The sequence below is a fragment of the Tachypleus tridentatus genome, chromosome 5 (genome assembly GCF_004210375.1).
Source record: "Tachypleus tridentatus isolate NWPU-2018 chromosome 5, ASM421037v1, whole genome shotgun sequence".
Classification (NCBI taxonomy): Eukaryota; Metazoa; Arthropoda; class Merostomata; order Xiphosura; family Limulidae; genus Tachypleus; species Tachypleus tridentatus.
The window spans coordinates 28,943,954-28,971,052 of record NC_134829.1 but is presented as its reverse complement, the minus strand read 5'-3'; the positions used below and the strand labels follow the sequence as shown (position 1 = coordinate 28,971,052).

At 33.3% G+C, this 27,099-nt stretch overlaps 1 protein-coding gene across 1 annotated transcript in view; it reads left to right on the top strand.

The window, feature by feature from the left end:
- Window positions 1–5,872: 5,872 nt before the first annotated feature.
- The window catches only part of LOC143250816 (alpha-1A adrenergic receptor-like), an 83,776-nt gene continuing 62,549 nt past the window's right edge, over window positions 5,873–27,099 (top strand). Inside the window, exon 1 of the mRNA XM_076501863.1 lies at window positions 5,873–6,080. The gene's annotated coding sequence lies outside the window, so the exon portion shown is untranslated. The remainder of the gene's footprint in view (window positions 6,081–27,099) is intronic.

The following is a 27,099-nucleotide window of genomic DNA, read 5'->3' as shown; positions in this document are numbered from 1 at the left end:
AGAACGGCTAGTATGGGTACTAACACTTTTAATGATAAGCAGAGAACAACTTTACCAGATCAGCTTCAGGTTAACAACTAGCTTATTTGTAGTTGCACAATGGGCTAACTGTGTTGTGACCACCACAGTTTAGCAGTAAACAAGTCAGCATGTTTAGAAGGCGATGCTCACTGAGAAATATGTATGTTTATGACCATCGTATCATTACTGTTTTTAACAAGTATGAAAAGCTTACGAAATCCGAAAAATTCAGATCCTTAACAGCCAATAAGGGAAGTGTAACCATACAAGATTTGTTTAATGCAAACAAAATCTAAAAAACAAAAATATCGAGCTAATATGACTAGAATAACAGTGGAACGCGATCGAAAGCTGAATTTCTCCTAGCAACAACAGTAAAACATTATAATATGTTGACTCATTCGGTCATCGTCCTCTATCAGCGAATGCCTTCATTGCACTTTTCTTATCATTATTATGGGAAGGAGTGGGTGAGGGGGGAGAAAGACATAAATTATAGCGTGTCTTCTGATTGGTAGGTTTAAAGCTTTGTCTCAAAATTATAAGTGCATGTGATACAACAGATAATTAGGTCTTGCATATTTGCTTGGATTATATATGAAATTTCTGATTCGGAATGTATAATATTTTATTGCTGATGATCACCTATCTGTTGGGAAATTTTTCAGAACTAACTTGACTTGGGTTTTAAGTTTAACTTTAAAAGCGAAAGGTTGTTTAAAAATGTGATACTAGCACTGCTTTAGTGAGGATTAGTTCTACATATGTGTCTGTTATAGGTTTTCTGTATTCTGCACCATTTAATGAATCTTAACCTCTACGAACTCAGCACACATTGTATAATTCATCGTTTGATTGTTTGTGTTTCAGGAGAAAAATCACACGATGGGCTTCCTGCATTGTGCCCGCCGCGGTTACTTAAACCTGAGAACTCGCGATGTAAGCTCACAAGTTTACGGCTGAACCATTGAGGGGACTGTCTTATAATCCATAACTTTTTATTAAATTCTAAAATTACAAAATCCTGTTTGGTAGAATAATAGATTTAGCTAAAAAAATCAGTAGATGGCCAATGACAGTAGGATATGTATTATATATTTGCGTGTCTTTGTATGTATATAAAAACTCAGTGAAATATAAATGTAACGTGCACATATACAAACAACGAGATGTAGTTGTTGGAATTGTTAATGCACTATAAATCTTTAAAGATTTAACCTTTGATTCAGTTCTCAGGTTCAAAGCCAAGACAAAAAAATGAAATAAGAACAAGTTACCACGTCAAAATATCACACGATTTCGTGTCTGTTTGTTTTTTCTAACTCATGAAGTGTATCTCTGTTAAAGATGTTTTCTCTCAGAGAAACATCCCTATATTATCAGGTTTCAACGGCATTTGTCCATTTTTAGTACATGAATGTAGTGACACTAACAATTCCTTTGCTTTCACTTCTTCTTCGAAGTCTGTATGTGTCAACTTTACTCAGTATTCCACAGCTTAACTGTTTACTTGTACATCGAGCAGACTGTTAGCAAACCAACAGTAGTTGAGGGTCTGTCAATAACCTGGGGTTTGTTGTCCAACGACCTCTCGAATCAATACACGAATGAACACTCGAGGGAAAACTATGGGACTGGGAAGATATTAACACTGAAGGTGGTTCTTCCAAGCCTGATTGCAAGATGAATACAGTTTAATGAATAAGCCTAGAATCTCTTTAATCGTTACTGCGAATCACTAAAAGCACTTCAGAATTGTAAATCTTATGGTGTAAATTGATGCATTCGTTTTGGTACACATTAAAAAAATACAACAAACAAATTTACTTAAGACATTTTTCCTGTAAAAACGAAACATTTTGTTGCACACAAAACTTGTGCTAAATAGGAATTTATCGACAGCTTGTGCTTGTTTTAAGTTATGTTAGGGAAGATTATTTGTTTTAATTTTATCCTAGTTGGCCCGGCATGGCCAGGTGGTTAAGTCACTAGACTCCTAACCTGAGGGTCGGGGGCTCAAATCCCCCTTACACCAAAAATGCTCGTCCTTTCAGTCGTGGGGTATTATAATGTGACGGTTAATCCCACTGTGCATTGGTAAAAGAGTAACCAAGAGTTAGCGGTGGGTGGTGATGACTAGTTGCCTTCCTCTTGTTTTACACTGCTAAATTAGGGACGGCTCGCACAGGTAGTCCTCGTGGACCTTTGCGCGAAATTCAAAACAAATCAATTTATTCTAGCACTGATACTGACTTATATTCTCATTATAATTTTGCAGAATTTATGAAAATCTTCAAGAAGAACACGTATCGTCACCCTTCATGATGAAAAAACACTCAGTCTGCTACTTAGAATATATTTGTTTATTTATTTGTTCCAGATACATAATAGATTATCCATGTTTGTTCTGTGTTGAAACCACGGATTTTAGTGTTTAAGTCTACGAATGTAAACTGACACACCACAGAACAGCAGTTCTTGAGCGCTGTGCACAGTTTTAAATATTTTTTTTTGAAATTCATTAATGTAAAATGACAGACATGTAGATTTCTCTCAGTTTTCATATCACATTCACTTTCCAAATCTTTCTATTTCTTTTTTCATTGTTTAATAAAAATGCCCCTTGTGCATCAGAGGTAAGAATGAGGGCTTATCAGGCTAAAAATCGGGTTTTGATACCTGCAGTAGCCACAGAAGTGATAGTCCATTGTGTAGCCTTGTGCCTAATAACAAATGAACGAACTAAAATAAACAATTTATTTATCTATAATTATAAATTATTGAAAAATGTTTTAATGCATTAAGTTAAGAATTACTTTAATGATTATTATTTTATAAGTTACATTCGAAAAAATTTAAGACAAAGTAATTTTTAGTGAGTAAAATAATGCGTGAAAAATGTTTATCTGAATGTTTACTTAACAATAAAAACGTTAACCAGACTTCTCTGAGGCCCGGCATGGCCAGGTGGTTAAGGTACTCGACTTGTAATCCAAGGGGCGCGGGTTGGAATCCCCGGCGCACCAAATATGCTCGCCCTTTCAGCCGTGAGGGCGGTACAATGTTATGGTCAATCCCACTATTCGTTGGTAAAATAGTATCCAAAGAGTTAGCGGTGGGTGGTGATGACTAGCTGCCTTTCCTCTAAGCTTACACTGCTAAATTAGGGACGGCTAGCGCAGATAGCCCCGGAATAGCTTTGTGCGAAAAACAAACATACTTCTCTGTTTTATTAAATACTAAGTGATAACCTTATAAGCAATAATTTATTTCTTTTGTTAAAAACGCCATGACTAAGTAGCTAACATTATTTTTAACTGAGGTATTAAGTAGTAAAAACTTTACAATTCGCACATGTTCCCATAAAGCAACCTTTGGTAAAAACACTAACAGTGCTTATTTCTCATTATGAAATAACCATAAGGAGCCTTAACACGTTTTTCTCTTCTCGTCAAAATACTACAAACTGAAAGCCTCGTTTTGACATTTCTTCTCTGTTTTTAAAGGGTACTTATTTGATTTTGTTTACTTAGTTTGAAAGAGTCAGTGAAGCAGAGTTGTAGAGTTATTTATTGCATTTTAATATTAAAAAAGACACTAAAGATTGAGAAGTGCTCACGTCAGGCAGTGGATGACGTTCATTTCAGCAACTTTCAAAACTGTCAGTGACAGTTTTCAGTGGGAGCGCACTTTACAAGATGCTATATTTTGGAGGTCAACATTGAAGGTTCTATAATCTTTAGGCAACCCTTTACACTGTGACATGTAACACCCCACCTTTTTATGTTTTAATAAGATCATGTCATAACGCTAAAGATACCCTATTATATAACTCATTTGTACCTTGATAGGTTCAGGTCATAATGTTATAAATTATGTATGATTCGTTTTGACGGTCACTCCTATAACACACCCCCGACAATAAAGAAATGAAAGAGGTTTTACGGCATCGTGCCGTGAATCACGAACTATCGCATTTTTCTAGGTAACATAAAAAATGAAACTAATAAAACGGTATTCATTTAGTTGATATATAAAGATGAGACTCGAACCAGACATATTTCATAGTTTCAGATTAGTTGGTTTTCTTAATAACGTATGGCACATATAAACACAACAACGATAACTTCCACATGTAACCGACAGAACAAAATACTTAACGTAATTGTGTACTATTGAAACAATTAAAAGTTCCTTACGTGGAATAACAGTAAGAGGGTTTTTTACCCCACGGTACTTAGAAGTAATTTAGGGTCTAATGATATAGGTACTTATGCGTATATGATTCACCTACTGAACTATTTAGCTCATAGTTTCATTAGTTGTAGTTTCTTTCTTTCAAGGAACAGTACCACGTTACGCAACGACCAATGAGGCTGTTTATCGTGCGTGAATTTCGCCTAATTGTGTGAGTTTTAAAAAATAAAATAATTAGCGTCATAACCCTAGTTTACACGAAGTATCAAATGAGAGAGAAGGTAGATAGGTCTGATGTCTTACACTTTACACGTGATCTTTTAAATGTGCCTAAGACACCAAAACAAAAATGTCGAATTAAAAATACAAATGGCTCAGCATGGTCAGGTTGTTACGACTCGTTGTCTGAGGGTCGCGGGTTCGAATCTCAGTCACATTAAACATGCTCATCATTTCAGCTGTTGGGGCATTATAATATGATAGTCAATCCCACTCTTCGTCGGTAAAAGAGTAGCCCAAGAGCTGGCGATTGGCGGTGATGACTCGTCTTACAGTGTTAAATTAAGTACGATCAGCACAGTTAGCCCTCGTGTAGCTTTGAGCAAAATTCCAAAACAAAGAAAACATAAGGACATCAAATGAAATTTTCACCTTCTTGAAACAAGTAATACGAAAAATACAAAGATAACTGACATGTTGTATTTAGGCAGAGCTGTCTGCTGCTATCCCTAAGTTTGAATTACTGACCATTAAGTGAAGGGATCACCCTATCGATTACCAATACTCTAACAGACTATCTGTCACTTTAATACTACATCCACAGCTGCAAGAAGAAGAGGAGTATGCAGTCGTATTACATGAATTCCAGACTCGCCATTTCCGAAATTCGGAGCTCCAACCCACATCCCATAAACCTTTTGTGCTAGCATGGTTTTTAAGCGCAAAGTCTCACAATGGGCTATCTGCGCGCTGTCCACCGCATGGATTAAAACCCGAAATTTTAGAGTTGTGGGTCCGTAACTTTACTGCCGATCCACCGATGAACGTGCCCTATAATGACCGGAAATGTCTATTCTGTGTTTAAAATAAATGAATAAATAAAAATAATATTTTTCGTTTGTAATTTCTGTTGTTTTTTTCACTTTGATTCCCCAGACCCTTCATAACAAAACGAGAAATTAAAGAACCACCATTTTCTTAAGATCATCAACTTACCTAATATTTTTATTAGAGGTACATTTTTTCGATACAAGCTCAAGAATACATTAACCTCTGTCGTTGATTTGTTAGATCTTAGCTTTAATCTGCATACATTGTTTTTTTTATAAACTTTGTTTATTCGTTAAAATTATATTTTTAATAATGATATTAAAAAAAAAAAATCCTATGGGTCGCTGACTCCTGAAACAGGCTTAGATCTTGAAAAGTGAAATAATTACCAGCTAGCGATCATCCATAAAGATGTTTATTTGACTACAGTCTTAAATCAATAAATATTATTTTTAACCTTGAACGTATATTACTTAGTCGTGCAAGGCATCCAAGAAAGTGCTCGTGTCTTCTTCTATTGTCGTTGTCATGACGACAGATCCGGGTATTTTCTTCAGTAAGCCTGTTGCTAGACCTGAGGCGTGCGACGCTCGTGTGCAACATTAGAATGCTCAGAGCCTTCGTCGTCGCGAGACGTGACTCATACAATGGTCAAAACGTTAGAGCTTTGAGTCATTAGCTAGCAGACGATTTAAAACAAGAAATTAGTCCTTCTTGAGACTAACATAACTAGTTTTACACAACATTCTTCAACAAAGAATAACTAACTCTCAGTTGTAAACCTTAACGACAAGTTGATTGAGCAAGAGAAGGTAAGGTTTCGTGAAATATTTTTATAAATATTAAATTTGAAAATACACCAAGAACAAAAATGTGAAAAGTGGGAGTGAAGTTAAGTTTTCTTGTAAACTAGAAATACATTATATTTAAAAGTGATAGCTAGAGTAGCATTTCTAAAATTTTGAAGTACTTTTATTTACGTTATTATTATTGTCTTTCAACTGCGTTGTGGACTGATAATTTTATATCACTAATTATTTCACCTCCATTCACGATGGAGTAGGGTATGTTTTATTAATAATGTTTATTATTCGTTTTCACCTGATAACCAGCCAAAAGATGCTTGTAGTGTTATGAATTTCATTATTGTTCATCAGACATTGTTTCATGCATGTATGTGAAAAAAAATTGTATTATCATTTCCCAGCATATTACTTATCAGGTCACGAGGCAAACAAGAGAAGTTTTGGGGCTAGTAAAAAACAATATTTTTAAATGTTTCATTTTGAATGAACAGAAAAATGGGATTTATTAGGTGTGAGAGAGAGCAGGCGTTATTAAAAGCCAAAGAAACATCGAATAATATTACAATGTTCATTTTGAATAGACAATGAGATTTTGGGTTCGTTATTTGATGAGTAAAGTTAACATTATTAAACGTTTCCTTAAAGAAACAGAAAACGGTCAATGTCCGTGAATCATGACGACGAAGATTTTAACTATCAACACATTTACTGAAATTTGAAATACAGATTTCAACACAAATATACATACTTGCGTGTACTAATTCTTTATACTTCAGAAGAGTTAAGCCTTTAATAAATGTTACTTACCATGAACACACAGGAATAATGTAAGAATAATAAGATAAATAACATTTTCTGGATGATAGGCAGCTTTAGAATAGCATTCTCTCGAAGTTAGAGCTCATTTAGACCTCGAAGTTAGAGCTCATTTTGACCTCGAAGTTTAGTTGGGGCTGAAGTAGAGGCATACGTTATAACCACTCTTGTGTGTGGCAGTCAAAGTTAGCTTTCCATTTTCCAATTTAGGCTTATCTTATTCCCAAATTGAATCGAGCACATTTTAAATTTAGCCAAGTCAGAGTAAACGAGACTAGATCCTTTTGTCCAGCAAATGAACTTTTGCTTGAATGTTTTTGTTGTTGTTGTTTTTTTGGCGGGTATGAATGTTTTTCCAGCAAAGCAGGTTCAAAAGTTTTAGTACTTTGTAGAATTTCACCGGTAGATTTATTTTGCTAGCTAAAATAAAGATCTAAATTAAAAACGTATGTGAAAATTTCCTTATGCACATACAAACAAATATGTCTATAAAGATCTAATTTTAATATGCACAGGAAATAATGTTATACACAACAGTGTTTACCTACCTTGATATGTTGCACCTAGGTAGAGGGTAGATGGAGATGAGGAGAGTGCAGGTGGGTGTGATTGTACCTCTTGTAAATTGTATCTACATATTTATAAAACATATGTAAATAATATATATCAAAAGTCACTGTTTTGCTGTTTTTTGGCCACACCAGGACTCGCACTTTAAAAGTGTCTTCTTCTCCGTTGCACATTTCTTCCTATACTTTTGAAGTTTTCATATCAAACAGTCAAGCAAGAAAGAAATGAAAGAACGGGAAAATTATTCTATAGATTAAGAATGGTAAAATATATCGTAGAAAAGGAGGCATCTTAAGGGGTAAAACAAGTATCGACTTTCGTGTTTAATACCTGCCGCCAAGCCTTATTTGGGAAATTAAACTAAAAACTAAACGTTGGGAGAAAACGCGAGTACTGAAACCCACAATTAAACAGACATACTATGCACACAAGATAAACAAAATGGAGAACACATCTGTGTTTAATAACATGGTTTATTTCTCCAAGTGTTATTTTAAACGATGTATTATAAATTTGCACTCTACTAGAAATCTCACAGTTGGAACTAAATCAGAAAACTTTTTATTTTAGCCAACATTTTGTTCCAGATTTATCAACCCTGATGAATATTAAATGGCAAAATATTAGCTGAATTGAAGTATTTTATTATTATCTGGAGAGTAATGGTCGCTCTTTTTTCAAGCAAGATACTCTATACATTCTGAAAAACGGTAAAATACGTCAGGAATGTTTTTTTGAGTTAACTGAAATTATCTTTGGTTTAGTCTGATCATTTTAACATAAAATACTAATAACAAATATAATATCGATTGAAATTAACCAGAATTTCATGATAATTTTAAACTTTTTTCGTGAATTTTGAACAGGTCGTATTTAGTATCTGTTTGGATAAGTATTTTAACAGAAACACTTAATTTGACTAATCATAATTCTTCCCAGCATTGAATATTTGAGTTTTTTGTTAAATGATAGCCACAAGTGACGTGAAATTAATGGATGACCTTCAGCAAGCGTCTTTTTACCTTGAACACTGTCAGCCATTAATCATATAATATCATTTCCTTCTGAAAACGTTACATAGTCTGTCGTTGAAGTTTGTGCTTTGGAACACAACGTGAGAAAAATATTTTTAATGATTAAATCGTTACAATCTAAAAATCCCTTTCAACATAGGTAAGATAAATTAATAACAATTTAATTGTCAAAAACTAAACATTTTCAATACAAATCACGTGAAATTTGATCATGTTTTGCTAACTTAACATTCATAGCAATATGTGTAGTTTTTGTGTAAGATACGAATCGTTGAAGTGTTCATTGAATCAATAAATTCAATTTATATTCATAGTGTTCGTATAAGGTTGGAGTTGTTGATGTTTTCTTGGAATCACGAAATTCAACTGAAGTCACTAAGGTACACAACAATCAATAAAGTTTATGTATATATATATAAGACATTAAATCATGTGAAATGTTATTGTAGTCACGTAAACAGAAATCATGAAGGTATACAGAAGTCACATAAACATGCGGAAGTCATTTAACTTATACGAAACTCAACCGTAGTCAATTAAGTTTTTACTCTTCATTGGAACATACGTAAGGCTCATCAAATTATACAAGAAACTTGAACTAATTGTGTAAGACATTACTTCTTTGTTTTCACTTATCGTAGTCAGTTAGAAAGGCACCATTTGCTATTGTAAGTCGATTTTTTTAAAAAGATGCAACAATTAACAGCGATGGTTGTCACTATACGTACAAAAGCTATACAATATTTTTATTCTAGAACAGGTGGATAGCATCTTCTTTCTGCACTTTTGTTGTCGTTTTTAAACACTGAAAGAAATCAGAAGAAGTTCTTTATTTTCTTTATAAATTATTTCGATGCGTCTTGTAAACATTGTTTAATTTCACAATGTTACAGGTAGGCTCACCTAAGTCTAGTCATGGTTTGTTTTTACTGATTTTCAATAACTTTGTTGATAATCTATCAACGCAGTGTTGTATCGACTAGGAGCCACAAATGGTACATAATGCAAGATTATTAAATATTATTAATTTAAAAAGGGAGGATAGGGATCTTCAAAACTTACCAAAGATAGGAGCAACTAAAGATGCAATTGCAGAAAAAGTAAGCAAACAAACATAAAGTTTGAGACATTGTGTTGACATCATTTCTTCAAGCTACAAATCCCTATCTTGACTCTCCTAAGTGCTACAGTTTTTAGACATGGAGTCAAAATAAGGATATGTAGATTGAGGAAATATCAATACGATGTCTCAAAACTTGTTTGTTTGTTTATTTTTTAGCTATTGCATTTTCACTTTAAGCTATACCTTATCTTGTTTCTGTAATTTTTGAAGATCTCTTGTCTTCCCTTTTAAATTAACAATATTTAATAATCGCATTTATTTAATTTTTTTATGTCCATCATTGACATAAATCTGTATACTAGCAATACTGCCCTAGTTGAAATATTTTGGTTTAATGAAATACGGAGCTGGTGTATGATGCTCTCTAACGACAACCTTTGGATTTGTTTCATGCAGATTGGTTGGCTATTGTCACAACGTTATCATTGATTGTGGTACTGTATGTGTGATCATTTTGATACATGGTATTTATATGCTTATAAGGCATATGTATATAGCTGCTATATCTATACCCTGCAGTTATATAGGGAGTCTGTAAACACTGGATTAGTGAACTATACCAGAATGGTTTGTGAATGGATTTTGTAACCACGTGAGTTTTATACATGCATTCACATGCATTGCATGTTGGCTAGTATTTATATTTATATATACATGCAGGTTTTATAGTTTCTTAAGTTGAAAATCTGTACAGTTGGACAGCCACATGAATTTTCCAACTTGTATAGATGCATACGTATGTATTCGATGCGAATATAAGACAGTATGCCATAATATAACAGTATATGTGTACAAATAAGCATTTTAAATATTTCTTGTGGTTTTTACATATTCTTTTTCCTCTTCCCTCTCACCCTCTTTGGCCACAGTAAGGCCGAACATGGTATTAATATATTTGGTCAGATTTCTTTCTCCGAGTGGCATTCCGCACACTCTATAATGTCTAAAACATGTTACTTAATAATTCATTATATTAATATCCCTTTTCTCCCCTCCAATCTGGATGAAGTTAGGGTCGAGACACTTCTACGACCTTCTTCCACTGTGATGACTCTAAACTCTGATGGCTCATCACTGCTGCACACTGTATCTGAAACTAAATAAAATATATAAATACAAAATTTCTGCCTCATTTTCGCCTAAAATCGCCATCGATTCTTCCCATTCCTCTTCGTCAACTTCAAGGATGGATACTCTATGTGTAATATCTATAAAATTCACAATCATACGTAGTGTTGGCTATAATTCAACGCTTACCATTTGGATGCATAAAGGTGATTGCCGTTCTGATGGCCTGGCTTGGCCAAGCGTGTTAAGGCGTGCGACTCGAAATCTGAGGATCGCGGGTTCGCATCCCCGTCGGGCCAAACATGCTCGCTCTCCTATCCGTGGGGGCGTTATAATGTGACGATAAATCCCACTATTCGTTGGTAAAAGAGTAGCCCAAGAGTTGGCGGTGGGTGGTGATGACTAGCTGCCTTTCCTCTAGTCTTACACTGCTAAATTAGGGACGGCTAGCACAGATAGCCCTCGAGTAGCTTTGTGCGAAATTAAAAAAAAACAAAACGTTCTGATGTTCGAAACTGAACTTGGTGATATATTTTAAAAGACGGTTTAGTTATTTCTGTTGTGGGAGACAGCCTAGACGCTTGGGCAACATCGCTGAAATCAATCATGCAAAGCTAAAAACAAAACAAAAACAAATTGTCACCCTGTTAGCAGCGTCGTGTCCGAAGGGTCAGAAACCCTATATATATAAATAAATGATACCTGACATCAATACACTTATAACAATAAGTTAATAATTGCTATGGTATGTGTCATGCCTGCCATATAAACATTAAATTACACCCACGGCCAACACGCAGCTATATATGTATACATATAGCATATTAACAGGCTCCAGATAAACCAAAGACTACATTAAAACTATTCGGTGTCAACGGTTATACAGCCGTCGTTACTTGCTAGGTAACCAAATAAACTTAAAAACCTACCCTACACAATGCGTAACAAAGCTTTAAGTAATACTGTCGAGGTCTTATTACAATAATCATAGCGATTTTTACTGTAGACTGGCGGAACAATATTAAGTAATAATAAAGACCAAATGGGCGATCCATCTTACTAACGTCTCCCGCTGGTACAGCGGTAAGTATACGGATTTACAACGCCAACATCAGGATTCGATTCCTATGATGGACTCAGTATATAGCCTGATGTGGCTTTGATGTAAGAGAGGCACACATTTGTTATTAACCACTATTCTTGTTCACACTTAAGTTACATTATTTTCAGTAAACAGACTCCCCTCTATATTCCATTGTCAGTTATTTTCACTGATTTAATACACTTGTATTTGTATTATAATATACTCATTAGACTGAAATACAAGATAATATAGATATCATAGACCAATAGAAAATAACGTCATGTTTACTGAAAAATAGCTATTGTGACGAAAATAATAGTAAGTTATCATAAATTTATCTGCCTTAAGTTAAAATGATTTGTAGGATAAATTATGTTTAACTAATTTTTGTAAACACTTATTTCTTGATAGTGCTTTATATTCAGATAATCTAATCAGGTGTTCTCTAGAGTACGTGAACGTGATTGATTATAAGCCTGTGTAATTCATTTGTGATTTATGAACTTTAACAATAGTACTTTTGTTGTATTCTTGTTCTTGGAAATAATGACATAATGTAGCATGTTAGAGTTCGTTAGACAGACGCTGGTGTGTTGGTGGACGTCTATCGGTTCCAAGACATTAGTATTAGGCCTATGGCATACACTATAACAACTGTAGTTTGTTAGTCCTGTTCTGTGAAAGTGAACGATGTAGCTGTTGATTAGAAGTGTTGCTTGATTTATCATTATACGGCGGTAGCTTACCCTTTTTCGCTATAGTTCATTACAATTTTAGTTACGTAGAATATATGTTAATATTTAGAGCTCATCAAATTTTAATTCTACTAGCTCAATAAATTCTAAACTACATTAAAAATTTAGTTACGTAGGATGTACATTAATATTTGGGGCTCATCAAATTTTAATTCTATTAGCTCAATAAATTCTAAACTACATTAAAATTTTAGTTACGTAGGATGTACATTAATATTTGGGGCTCATCAAATTTTAATTCTATTAGCTCAATGAAATCTAAACTACATTATAATTTTGGTGATATAGAATATACATTAATATTTGGGGCTCATCAAATTTTAATTCTATTAGCTCAGTAAATTCTAAACTACATTAAAATTTTATTTACGTAGAATATATATTAATATTTAGGGCTCATCAAATTTTAATTCTATTAGCTTAATAAATTCTAAACTACATTAAAATTTTATTTACAAAAAATATATATTAATATTTGGGGCTCATCAAATTTTAATTCTATTATGTCAATAAATACTAAACTACATTAAAATTTTATTTACGTAGGATATATATTAATATTTAGGGCTCATCAAATTTTAATTCTATTAGCTCAATAAATTCTAAACTACATTAAAATTTTAGTTACGTAGGATGTACATTAATATTTGGGGCTCATCAAATTTTAATTCTATTAGCTCAATAAAATCTAAACTACATTATAATTTTGGTGATATAGAATATACATTAATATTTGGGGCTCATCAAATTTTAATTCTATTAGCTCAGTAAATTCTAAACTACATTAAAATTTTATTTACGTAGGATATATATTAATATTTAGGGCTCATCAAATTTTAATTCTATTAGCTCAATAAATTTTAAACTACATTAAAATTTTATTTACAAAAATATATATTAATATTTGGGGCTCATCAAATTTTAATTCTATTATGTCAATAAATACTAAACTACATTATGATTTTTAGTTACGTAGAATATATATTAATATTTGGGGCTCATCTAATTTAAATTCTATTAACTCAATAAATACTAAACTATATTATAATTTTGATCATGTAGAATGTATATTAATATTTGGAGCTCATCAAATTTTATTTCTATTAGCTTAATAAATTCTAAACTACATTAAAATTTTATTTACGTAGGATATATATTAATATTTAGGGCTCATCAAATTTTAATTCTATTAGCTCAATAAATTCTAAACTACATTAAAATTTTAGTTACGTAGGATGTACATTAATATTTGGGGCTCATCAAATTTTAATTCTATTAGCTCAATAAAATCTAAACTACATTATAATTTTGGTGATATAGAATATACATTAATATTTGGGGCTCAACAAATTTTAATTCTATTATGTCAATAAATACTAAACTACATTATGATTTTTAGTTACGTAGAATATATATTAATATTTGGGGCTCATCTAATTTAAATTCTATTAGCTCAATAAATACTAAACTATATTATAATTTTGATCATGTAGAATGTATATTAATATTTGGAGCTCATCAAATTTTATTTCTATTAGCTTAATAAATTCTAAACTACATTAAAATTTTATTTACGTAGGATATATATTAATATTTAGGGCTCATCAAATTTTAATTCTATTAGCTCAATAAATTCTAAACTACATTAAAATTTTAGTTACGTAGGATGTACATTAATATTTGGGGCTCATCAAATTTTAATTCTATTAGCTCAATGAAATCTAAACTACATTATAATTTTGGTGATATAGAATATACATTAATATTTGGGGCTCATCAAATTTTAATTCTATTAGCTCAGTAAATTCTAAACTACATTAAAATTTTATTTACGTAGGATATATATTAATATTTAGGGCTCATCAAATTTTAATTCTATTAGCTCAATAAATTCTAAACTACATTAAAATTTTAGTTACGTAGGATATATATTAATATTTAGGGCTCATCAAATTTTAATTCTATTAGCTCAGTAAATTTTAAACTACATTAAAATTTTATTTACGTAGGATATATATTAATATTTAGGGCTCATCAAATTTTAATTCTATTAGCTCAGTAAATTCTAAACTACATTAAAATTTTATTTACGTAGGATATATATTAATATTTAGGGCTCATCAAATTTTAATTCTATTAGCTTAATAAATTCTAAACTACATTAAAATTTTATTTACGTAGGATATATATTAATATTTAGGGCTCATCAAATTTTAATTCTGTTAGCTCAATAAATTTTAAACTACATTAAAATTTTATTTACGAAAAATATATATTAATATTTGGGGCTCATCAAATTTTAATTCTATTAGCTTAATAAACTTTAACCTAGGAGTGTAATGAACTGACAATTTTTTTATTTCTGTTATCAATTTTTTATTTAAGTTTCAGACTAGGGCAGCTGTAACTGCGTATTGTAGAGCTTTGCTTATGTTTTGTTTACTTGAATTTATTCCATGGTACCCACAATTTATCTTTTGAAATATTCTTTTCATATTCGGTGATATAAACTTCCCGGTAAGAGAAACATTTTACAATATTGTTGTTTTCAATGGCGTTTACCTTGAAACTAAGTGTCTTTATAAAGATATAACGTCGTTGATAATAACAAGTTATTACACTTTCCAGACGTTCTTACACATTTAATGCGGCAAAATGATCGTAAACTTCAAATGTGTAGGTCGTCAAAAGCTGTGGAGATCTTTTAATAGTTTGAAAATATCGTACGCGCACACAGAAATACTACTTTTATATTTTAATTCAAACGAAAGCGAAAACTCTAAGTGCCGGAGGAAATGTTTTTAGTCGTCGTAAGTTATTTTTTGGTGGTGGTGTTTTCATTTCGTGTACAAATTCTTACGTATTTTATTTGAGACGAAGCAAGTAATATAGTTTTGAGTGGATTATTCTTAACAGGTAGCCTATATATTTAGTTGTTTTTAATCTGTAATTAAGAGAGATGTAGATTAATACCTTTGCAGTTATATGATTGGCTTGTGTGTGCAAATAACTGATCTCCTATTTGAGTGATCTGCGGTATCAACCCTCGTGATGTATGTTCCAAGGTTCCAGTGACCATCAAAACTAGATTAAGCGATTTTTGAATATTTTGGCTGTCGTTCTGATTAATTATTCAAACGATTGAAGTTAACGTCAGATTTATTTGTATATAATTAATTCTGTAATTTCAAATATGTAACCTCTTTGGAAGTGAAGCCATTTTAGTAATCTTGAGATTTCATATTTCTACTTTGTGTTATGTATTTTGATTTCCCATTTCAGTATATTATAAACAAAAACAAAATTATTCATAATTCCAAGTAGATGTTTTGTAGTTTTAAAAGAAATCTACACTATCAACAGTAGATTCAACTGTTTGTGTTTTATGTGATGCTATCCAATCTGCATATTCAGGAGTGATTTATCATTTGAAAGACTTTACAAGAAGTTGTATCAACGAATTCTAAGAAAAAACTGAGATTTAGTTTTGTTTGATTTTAAACAACATTACTTAATGACCACCAAACAGATTTATTCGTCCGAGAAATTCCGTCAGTAGTGATTTACTTCTTACCACTAACAAAAAGTGAGGCAAAAAATAACCAATTAAAATAGTGCTTGGCCAGCAGTAAAAAGGTTAATTTAGATTTTTATCATTTTGTTCTTCCAAACTTATCTCTGGTTAAAAGAATCTTTTGTTGAATAAATGGTAAAATCTTTAAGAATTCGATTGGAGGTAATCTGTTCAACGTGTCTGGCATGGCCTGATGGCCAGGGAGCTCGACTTTGTTTGTTTCAAGTTAAGCACAAAACTGTACAATAGGATATCTGTGTTCCGCCCATTACCGATACCGAAACTCACTTTCTAGCATTGTAAGTCTACAGACATTCCGCTGTGCCACTGGGAGTCTGGGGGTTGCGAATACGAGTCCCTGTCAAGGAGCATGCTCGCGCTTTCAGCCGTGGGGTCGTTATAATGTGACGTTCAATCGCACTGTTCGTTGGTAAAAGAGTAGCCCAAGAGTTGATTGTGAGTGGCGATGACTAGCTTCCTTCCCCCTAGTCTTACAGCCTTCGTGTAAGTTTGCGCGAAATTCAAAACAAAAAGCAAAACTATTTCACGTAAAATGCAATATTTACTGATCCTCGTTGTCTTAGCGGCAAGTCTAAGGGGTTATAATGCTCCAAATCGGGATATCGATAGCCGCAGTGAGCAGAGTACAAATAGCCAATTCTGTTGTTTTGCGCTTATTAATAAAGAAAAAAATAGTTGACTCTCATGATATAAAAATACTAACTCAGAACATAAGTATTTCAAACTTATTGATACAAGCTGTCAAATAAATTTGTAAAGCTTTTAATCATCCAGTTTTTATTGATGTTTAAAACAGTTCTTAATTTAGTTAATAGCATTAGAGTTTAAACTGGAATCTCGAGCCATGAGATTATGTTGGGACGATAAAGTTTTATTTCGATTCTGTTTGGTTTGTTTGTTTTAGAGCAAAGCCACATCGGGTTGTTTGTTGTGTTCACCGCGGGAAATCGGTTCTTACATTTTACCTTTGTAAATCTATATGTTTACCGCTGAGGGACGATTACAGTTTATACCAAAAAATTCCTTAAAACGTTCTCACAGTTCACTGATAATATTTCAAACATTTATGGGTCATTATTATTAATATGAAAAATCATCTTTTTCATTAACTTTTCATACCTCTTCTTCAAAACGATTCCTAATCTTTAAATCACATTAATTATATTACATGCTTACGTTGTTTGATTATGGCTATTTTTTATTGATTTAAATATAACAATTACCGGTTTTGAATTCCTTCATTATTTTTGAATAACAAGACCAACAAACATTCAAAATTTGTTCGTGAATCATTCACTGTAATTTTCCTTATTTTAATAAATTTTGTCTATTAATTTAAATTAATTAATTATAGAAAATATAGTTTAAAAAGGTGAAGCAAGCCTCTTAATACCAATGATTCGTATTATTTACTGTGATTCGTTTTTCAGTTAATACGTGTTTCTGTTTTTTATACTTAATTCGTGCATGGCCAGGTGGGTTAAGGCGTTCGACTTGTAATCTGAGGGTCGCGGGTTTGAATCCCCATTGCTCCAAATATGCTCGCCCTTTTAGCCGTGGGGGCGTTATAATGTAACGGTCAATCTTACTATTCGTTGGTAAAAGAGTCGCCCAAGAGATGGCGGTGGGTAGTGATGACAAGTTGCCTTCCCTCTAGTCTTACACTGCTAAATTAGGGATGGCTAGCGCAGATAGCCCTCGAGTAGCTTTGCGCGAAATTCAAAAACAAACAAAGAAGGCGTTGTTGTTGAGCTAGTTAAAGACACATGAAACTCAAATTTACTAAATATAAAGAAAAATACCTTAAGGAGGTTCAAAAAACAAACAAACGAAACAAAAACAAACTTAATCCGTAATGTAAATAGAGAGCTTTTATTGTAAAATAAATTCTGAAATGTTTACATACCCACAGAAAGTAGGTAATAGAAAATTAGCAAAATAATTCCCACGCAGTTTTGTCGCCCTGTACTGACCATTTAATACGAAAAACAATGTAACTTTAAGTTTCAGAAAGAACTATTTCCAAAAGTCACACAATGATTATTGTATTGGAGGAATTATTTAATTTCCAAGATTCATATGCATCGATTTTAAATAAATTGAATAAGATTATCTTTCCAATGCAATGATAATCTAGACTTATTTTTGGACTTAATGTGGCACAGATTTTATAAGATTCTGGAAGATATCCTGTTACACTGTGGCTCAATCTACTAGGAATGTAGCCTTCATTCGATTTGCAAATACTAGCAGATGATTACAGCGATGAACACGCTTTGAAATCCAAGGTTGCTCGATAGAAATAAGAACCAGCCATTGGAATGGCAAAGTAAAATAGCTTATATTACCGTTATACCTTACAAACCACTGTAAGACAATACAATCATGTTGAATTGTCTTGGAAGAACCGTGGCCTTCAGGAGAGGAGAGAAGCATTATGAGTTGGATAGAATGCATGAAACAACGTCCACACTCATCATGTAGGTGGTATTTACCATTCCAAAGAAGTTAAAGGACTCAATCTCACCCATGGAAATGTTTTCGTACCTTTGTAACAGACCCAACAGCTTGTACTGTCGTATCAAGAGCAATCATGGTCAAGTGTCTCATTTGTTTTCCATGTATTATCATAAAATATATCATTGCTTCTGGGCATTAACTGCCCATAGTTTACTCTGCAGCTAACACTGTTTTCTAGTGTTCTTTCAACGATACATTTAAAGATCGGCCATGTGGTAAAGACAGTCGACTCGTAATCTGAAGGTCGCGGGTTCTAATCCCCGTCAAACCAAATATGATCACCCATCAGCCGTGGGGACGTTATAATGTGAAGGTCAATCTCGCTATCCGTGAGTAACTCAAGATATGGCGGTGGGTGGCGATGACTAGCAGCCTTCCCTCTAGTCTTACACTGCTAAATTAGGAACGGCTAGCGTAGATAGCCCTCATGTAACTTTGCGCGAAATTCAAACCAAACCAAACCGTTTAGAGATATTTGACAACGCATATGTAAACATGCATATATAACTGATACATGTTACACATGCGTATACGCTATAGTATACTTTCATTAAAAGCAGTAGAGAAATGACGGATAGAAGAACTATACGTTATACAGAGAAGAAGGAATGGGCTAGTGTAATACATTGTAAGAATGAAATATTAAAGGGATCACATTTATTTTACTGGATACTTCTCTGAACGTATGATTAAAAGTTTCTGGAAGCAATGTTCTTACGTATTTTATTATGCATTATATTGTTTATCTAGGATTTCTAAAACGCTTCCTTAAAAAGTAACAACGATGAAAAATACATGAGCTCTCAGTCAAGGCGTTGTTATCGTAATCTGAAAGTCGCGGGTTCGAATCCCTATCCCACCAAACATGCTCGCCCTTTTAGCCGTGGGGGCGTTATAATGTAACGGTCAATCTTACTATTTGTTGGTAAAAGAGTAGCCCAAGAGTTGGCGGTGGGTGGTGATGACTAGTTGCCTTCCCTCTAGTCTTACACTGCTAAATTAGGGATGGCTAGTGCAGATAGCCCTCGTGTAGCTTTACGCGAAATTCAAAAACAAACAAAGAAGGCGTTGTTGATGAACTAGTTAAAGACACATGAAACTCAAATTCACTAAATATACATGTAAACAAAATTACTTTAAGGAGGTTCAATTTGCAACGCCGTCTTAGTAACGAAATAAGTAGGTAACCTCGTTAAAAACGAAATTTAAGTATACATCTGAGAATAACGAATGATAAGGTATTCAGGGAACAATTAAACTTATTTGCTTCATGTAAAAAGTAACGAAAACATTTAACCTTAACAGCACAAGACATGAAATGAAGTTACTGAGGAAGATTAGAAACATGAAATGCTGGTATTTGCTATATCCTGTGCCGACTAGGCCTTTCGGCCGGTACTAGGACTTATCAGGCAGTCAAAGATACGACAAACACAGTAGTGGTTGACATGCTGTTTACCTTATCATATGTTCCCTCTTAGTCGGGGGGTGGAATACGATTATGAACTTGTAATGCTAAAATCCAGGGTGCGAATCTGCCGGGTAAACAGCGCACATATAAGAGTCATGTTGCGTTAAAACAAATAAATAACATTATCAAATTGGAAGAGCAGTGAGCCCTGTTGTGTGAATTAATTTAACTGAGTGAAATGTGGGTATTATTATAAATCCTCGGAGTAAAGCAAGTAAATAACATGATCAGATTGTGAGAGCACCAAGTGATATTGTGTGAGTTAAGTTAGTTTAGTGAAATCTAATTATTATTATGAGTCCTCGGATTCTATATCGAATATGTTGACCACTATGCCACGCCTGGTCTCGCACTTGCCATAGTTAAAGCGTCATCAGTAAATTGAATAATATGTTATTTCTTCACTGAAATAACGTATTCACAAAAATTCAGTCTATAAATTTAAAGAATAAGTGAGAAACACTGATAACAAGTATAATTATTTATAAGGCTAGAACACAAGTAAACTATAATAACAAGATAACGTTGTTGTATTTTAACCATATACAAAGTAATTAATGACGACAGCACGTAGCGTTACGTAGCTCGAAGAGAGGTAGGCACAAAGAGCGATATGTGTTATGCAGTGTAGACGAAGCCATTTCGTTCGTCATGGGGAACTTCTAGCTATTTCTAACTTACTTTTCAAGTTCGGCCATAAAACGAAACTGATTTTAATATGTTCTTTAAAAAGTAATTAAAATTTAAATTGTTTTACTTGTGTCTTTGAAGCAATGATTTGAGTTTTGAATAATATTTTTTCTCTCTTTTTTTTTATACTTAATATGATGTCGTAGTTTACACCCAAGCTTATAGAAATGTGTGAGAATAAATGGTGTCATGTTGTACAACCAAGCATGTAGAATTATGTAAGGATAAGTAATGTTCTGGTCTCTATTAAAACATGTATAAACGTTGTTAGATACACATTACTGTTTCATTTAAATTTAATACGAGAGGTATGATTTAGATAGTTATAAAGCGCGAGGGTTAAATTCATTATTTTTAGAAGCGTATTTGTTGCAACTTTGCTTACGAAGCTGTTTAGGAATTGTTTGTTGTTGGTTCAATTGCCGTGAATTGACGTAATGTCATTTGAACCCTCAAGATTTTTTCGTTGTTTTAACGTTTCGTGGTTTGTAGAAAGTTACAGGCCTCAGTGTGGAAATACACATCTATGTAGGCGACCAAGTTAATACAAAGAAGTTGAATTAGTGAAGGTAAAAGTGAAGTTAGACTGCATAATTGTCAGTTTTTTTGTAATGGGCCATTTTTGAAGTGAAATTATCTCAGCTTGTATTGTAACAAGAGAGATAAGAATAATTGGTCTTGTCAAAGGGTGTTCTAAAGTAACTGAATCCGTCTGTTGGACTTTGATGAAAAAGAAACACATATTTAGAACTGTGGATATAACTGTGGTAACCAAAAGTTATAGCGCTGGTTTTAAGTGAGATTCACAGCTTGTATTGTAGCAACAGAGGCGGAAAAGGATTCGTCTTGTCAGTTGGATTCAAAAGTAATTGTACTAGCCTATGTAGACGTTGGACAAAAAAAAAGAGAAAATTATTTAGAGCTATATTTATATATACAACTATGGTAATCCACAGGGTAACGTAAGTAAACTGATCTTTGATTGTATTAAGATAACAGAGGAAAGAAGAAACGATTCCTCTTGTCAGTTGGGTTCTAAAGTAATTGAACTAACCTGCGTGGACTTTCTTCGAAAAAGAGAATTCGTAAAAGCTGTGATAACTAATAGTGTAACGATTTTTTTGTACATAATGACTTGTTCCGAATATATTGTTTTAGAACGAGTGCATTGTGTGCTGTCAGTTTATTGTTGAAATATTTATCGCCAACAAGTCACAGGCATTTACTGTGAGGAGTCTGGCCCAATGCGAAACCCGACAATTGTGTAAGCATCCGGGCATGTAGAATCGTGTAAGAATAATTGGCGTATTAACGTACATCAAAGCATGTAGAGTTTTGTAAGGATGAATTGTTTCTGATGAGTATCCAGAAATGTAGAATCATGTAATAGATAAATGATGTTCTAGTGTATATCAAAACATCTAAAATAATGTAAGGATAAATGGTGTCATAATATACATCCAAAGATATAGAACTGTGTAAGGATAAATGGCGTTATAGAGCACAAACAAGCGTGTAGAGTCATTTGTATAAAATAAAAAGTTATTTTGCACCACCCATATTGTTGTATCAGTTATTTTCATAACTCGAAATAATAGAATTGTGTGTGTGTGTGTGTGTGTGTGTGTGTGTGTGTGTGAGACAAAGAGAGAAAAGAGTTTAGTACTGTCCATCTCTAAAGACAGCCAAGATTACATTTAAGAATGGAAATAAAACTGACTGCATCTTATGAATGTATTTACTAAATAACCAACCAGGTGACACGTGAATGATTTATTACTAAATACCCAACCAGGTGACACGTGAATGATTTATTACTAAATAACCAACCAGGTGACACGTGAATGATTTATTACTAAATAACCAGCCAGGTGACACGTGAACGATTTATTACTAAATAACCAGCCAGGTGACACGTGAACGATTTATTACTAAATAACCAGCCAGGTGACACGTGAACGATTTATTTCTAAATAACCAGGTAACACGTGAACGATTTATTTCTAAATAACCACGTGACACGTGAACGATTTATTTCTAAATAACCACGTGACACGTGAACGATTTATCACAATACTCTGTAACACGTTTTTTATTGTTATTTTCTGTTTCATGCGATACCACAGAACAACCCTCACACTTTAAGCTGTTAATGCATTAAAAAAGTGTCGGTCAATCCTTTAGCGTGAACAGTAGATGGTAACGTGACTGGCTACCCCTGCCCAGTGTTGTCAGTTGTCCAAAATTAGGGACAGCAGCGAATACACTAAGTAGCATTGTCAGAAATACAAATCATTTATAAATGCTTTATTTCTGTTATATACAAATTGTTTCCTGACAACGTGTACCACTGTTCGAAACACGCAGTTGAATATTGCCATAAAATTGAAAAAGTTGACTCGCGAAATAATGATTAGACAATGTTTTAGTCTTCTGAGAATATTATATTGAAACATCATTGCATTTCTCGGTCACTGAGTTAACTGTCCTCCACTTCAACCACAACAGTCACACATAGCCGCTTTTGATAACATTCTAAAATAATTCGAAAAAAAACATGAAATCAAATTAATTGCAAAATGTGTTTCGAAAAAATCCGAAAATAATTTGATTAATTAGTTTGTTTTTGAATTTCGCGCAAAGCTACACGAGGGTTATCTGCGCTAGCCTTCCCTAATTTAGCAGTTTAAAACCAGAGGGAAGGCAGCTAGTCATCACCATCCACTGCCCACTTTTGGGCTACTATTTTATCAAGGAATAGTGGAATTTACCGAAAAATTATAACTTTCCCACGACTGCAAGGGCAAACATGTTTAATGTGACGGAGATTCGAACTCGCGACCATAAGACTAGAAGTCGAACGCCTTAACTACCTGGCCATGCCGGGCCAATTTGGTTAGAAAAACCTTACGATTGTTGTTTCTTTGTAATTAAAACAAAGCTACAGATTGGACTCTTTGCGTTCTGCCTACCAGGGATATCGAAACCTGGTTTCTAGTGTTGTAAATCTGCAGACATGCCGCTGTGCCACTGAGGGGCAACCTTTGCGAAACGCGGAAGCTCTGTTTGTTTGGGCACATTTCTATTTCATTATACTAATACTACGATTTTATTTTGATCTAAAAGTTTTGGCATGTAATAAATCATGTAATTATTAGTTCGTTAAAGAGAATAATCGTTAAAACATTTATCCATTTGCATATCAAACTATTCAGTTCAGAAAATATAAAAGAAATACTGAAAACGAGAAAACACATTCGCTAATACAACCATTGTGAGATTTCATTTTCTAGTTCTTAATTTAAGATTACCGGGTGTTACAGTAATTTCTCGACGTTTTGCAGTTATTGGTTTTTGATAACATATGATGTATGTATTTCATTGCGTCAGGTGTGTGGTACAAAAAGGTGGCTTCTGCTATCGACGTACTTTGTTGGAGTTCTGGAATGAAAGGATTATTCCAAGCCTGGTTAATTGGATTTCGATCTTTCCTAAAAAAAAAAGGGACATTGTCTGGATAAGTTTAAGTTCCAATTAATTTATTGATATAACCAGAATTCAAAATATTTTATCTTTGAGTACTTAGATAATTGGAAGAATGATTAATGATTATTAAGAAATCGATCAAGCTTCAACTCCTACCATGTAATCAGTATTTTACTGATTTTTCTGACATACAGTTAGAAGTATTTTTGATTAAAAAACTAAATTATTCTGCAGATTTAATTTCAACTCATTTATTGTACTGTATTCTCGCGTTTTAGGCTTTAATTTCAATGGATATCCGACTTGCAAACAACAAAATGTAGTGACTGTTCCTTCTACAGAATCAAATTTTTCTTACTCAAAACGACGGGCTTACTATCTGAGGTTCGATTTCTCTCTGTGAGCACAACAGCTAACTCAATGCTCTGGAACAAACTTGCTCAAAATTCTTGCTCTGATTTTTACTAAAATTAGTTAAAAGTATTAAGGTTGACGTAATTACCTCGGAGAGAAAGAACTAATTTTATGTTTTTATTTTTATAATAGAGCTTTGACCTCGGATTTTATATATAGAGAAAAAACTCTTCACGGTTTACATATCGCTTGTGTCAGGCCTTGAATAATAAAATGAAAGTAACATCAGTTCACTGTACCTGTAACTTACAGAAACGATTTATTAAATTATACTAGTTTGCACAAACACTCTTCCCCTTTAGGAATATACGCTCAGTTTTCTTTCTATTGTGTGAAAAATATGAAAATAACACACGCTTTCATATTTGCCTCTTAAGAAAAAAGCTAAGTGTCCCTGGCTATCTGAACCACACTGAGGTTAACCATATGACTACTGATAGCTTTTAATATTGAATTGTTCTGAACTATTTACGCACCAACTCGTATGTATAGGTTACAGAGTCCATTAAGATACTGGATACACTGAAAATGTCTGGATATTCCACCAATATTATGTTTAATCTCAGTTAATGTTGCAAGGGTGTGTGGACCACAGCGGTTGTAAGGGGTATGTAAAACAACTACAACACAACGTGACAATTTGAGTGTCAAGATACTAGTAATGTTGTTCCACAACACAATTGGAAAAGATTATAATAAAATGGTTATATAAATTGGCAAAGGGAGCGTTTATAAGAATTTCACGTCTTTAGGATAACGATTACATATTGTACGTTTTAAACTCTGAATTTAGATAAATGATATATCTTCCTACACAGTTCTGTTTAAATGAGGTGAATTTATTGTGTAATAACGTATTGTCATCTCTGAGTAATTTGGCTTACCATAAAAGGTAGTATTACGTAGTATGAATACTTGCTATTTTATAATTGTAACTATATATATTTTTAATCACAGATGTTTGTATTGTTGTCTCGCCAAGCAGATGTTGGTGTCACTCGATGACCTGGTAGCTTAATAGCTCGAGCTTTCTCAAAAAAAGGAAAACGCAAGTTAGGCAAGAATGGGTTGTTGATTTATCAGCGAGTCAGTTTAAAGCTGTAAATTTAAACTTTGTTTTCAACAAAGTACGAGAGATACAAAAAATGCTGTATGTATTAGGAAATTAGCAAGTAGGTGGAATCACTATTGAAGCATTATTTGTTTGTTTTTTGTTTCTTTGTTTTTGTTATGCACAAAGCTACACAAAGGGCTATCTGTGCTCAGCCCACCACGAGTATCAAAACCCTGTTTTTAATAGTATATGTCCTCAGACATACCACTGTGCCATTGGGGAGCATTTATTTATGAAGTTAGGATTATCGACTGTCAGGTGGAACTTGTATAACTGCGTTCAGTGGACTGAACTTTGAATTATTGATTTTTGCAAATAATATGAAAATAACTCACTAATCACAGTTCTGACACCAATATGTAACTGCTTTAATGTTAAGTGAGTTAAGTGAGTAATTAAAGAGAATCAAGATCAAATTTTAAGATGACACGTGCCCGAAGCGAGAATAAAAGTTTGTTATGAATGATGGAATAGTAAAAAGACAATACAATAACCCCCCGCTAGTACAGCGGTATGTCTCCGGATTTACAACGCTAAAATCAGGGGTTCGATTCCCCTCGGTGGGCTGAGCAGATAGCCCGCTGTGGCTTTGCTATAAGAAACAGACAGACAATACAATAAGTAAAAAAGACAAAGAAGAGAGAAATTAGGATTTAAGGAAGAATTAAAAACACGAGCTAATTTATATAGAAGGACATGAACGTCGAATAAACCATCTGAAAACTGGACTGTGAAAGTTCAAACTAGCCACACAATTCTCTCGATAATTTTAACTTTAAACATCATTAGGCCTAAAAACTGATACAAACTTGTATTAGTTTTAGATGTTTTATTTATTTTTTTACATTTTCTTAGTTTTTCTATTAAAGATTCAAATTTAGAGGGGTGTAAAAACTGTATGACAGTGAGTGTGCAAAATAAAAGTTTGTTTTTGAATTTCGGGCAAAGCTACACAAGGGCTATCTGCGCTAGCCGTCCCTAATTTAGCAGTGTAAGACTAGAGAGAATGCAGATAGTAATCACTACCCACCGCCAACTCTTTGGCTATATTTTTACCAACGAATAGTGGGATTCGACCGTAACATTATAACGCCCGTATGGTTGAAAGGGCGAGAATGTTTGGTGCTATTGGGATTCGAACCCGCGACCCTGAGATTACGAGTCAAACGTCTTAACCACCTGGCCATGTCGGGCCGAAATAAAAGTAAGAGATGAAATGCTATTTTCATACGTTTCCAATTTTGGATTCACAATGGACAAATTAAGAAGAATATGGAAAAATATA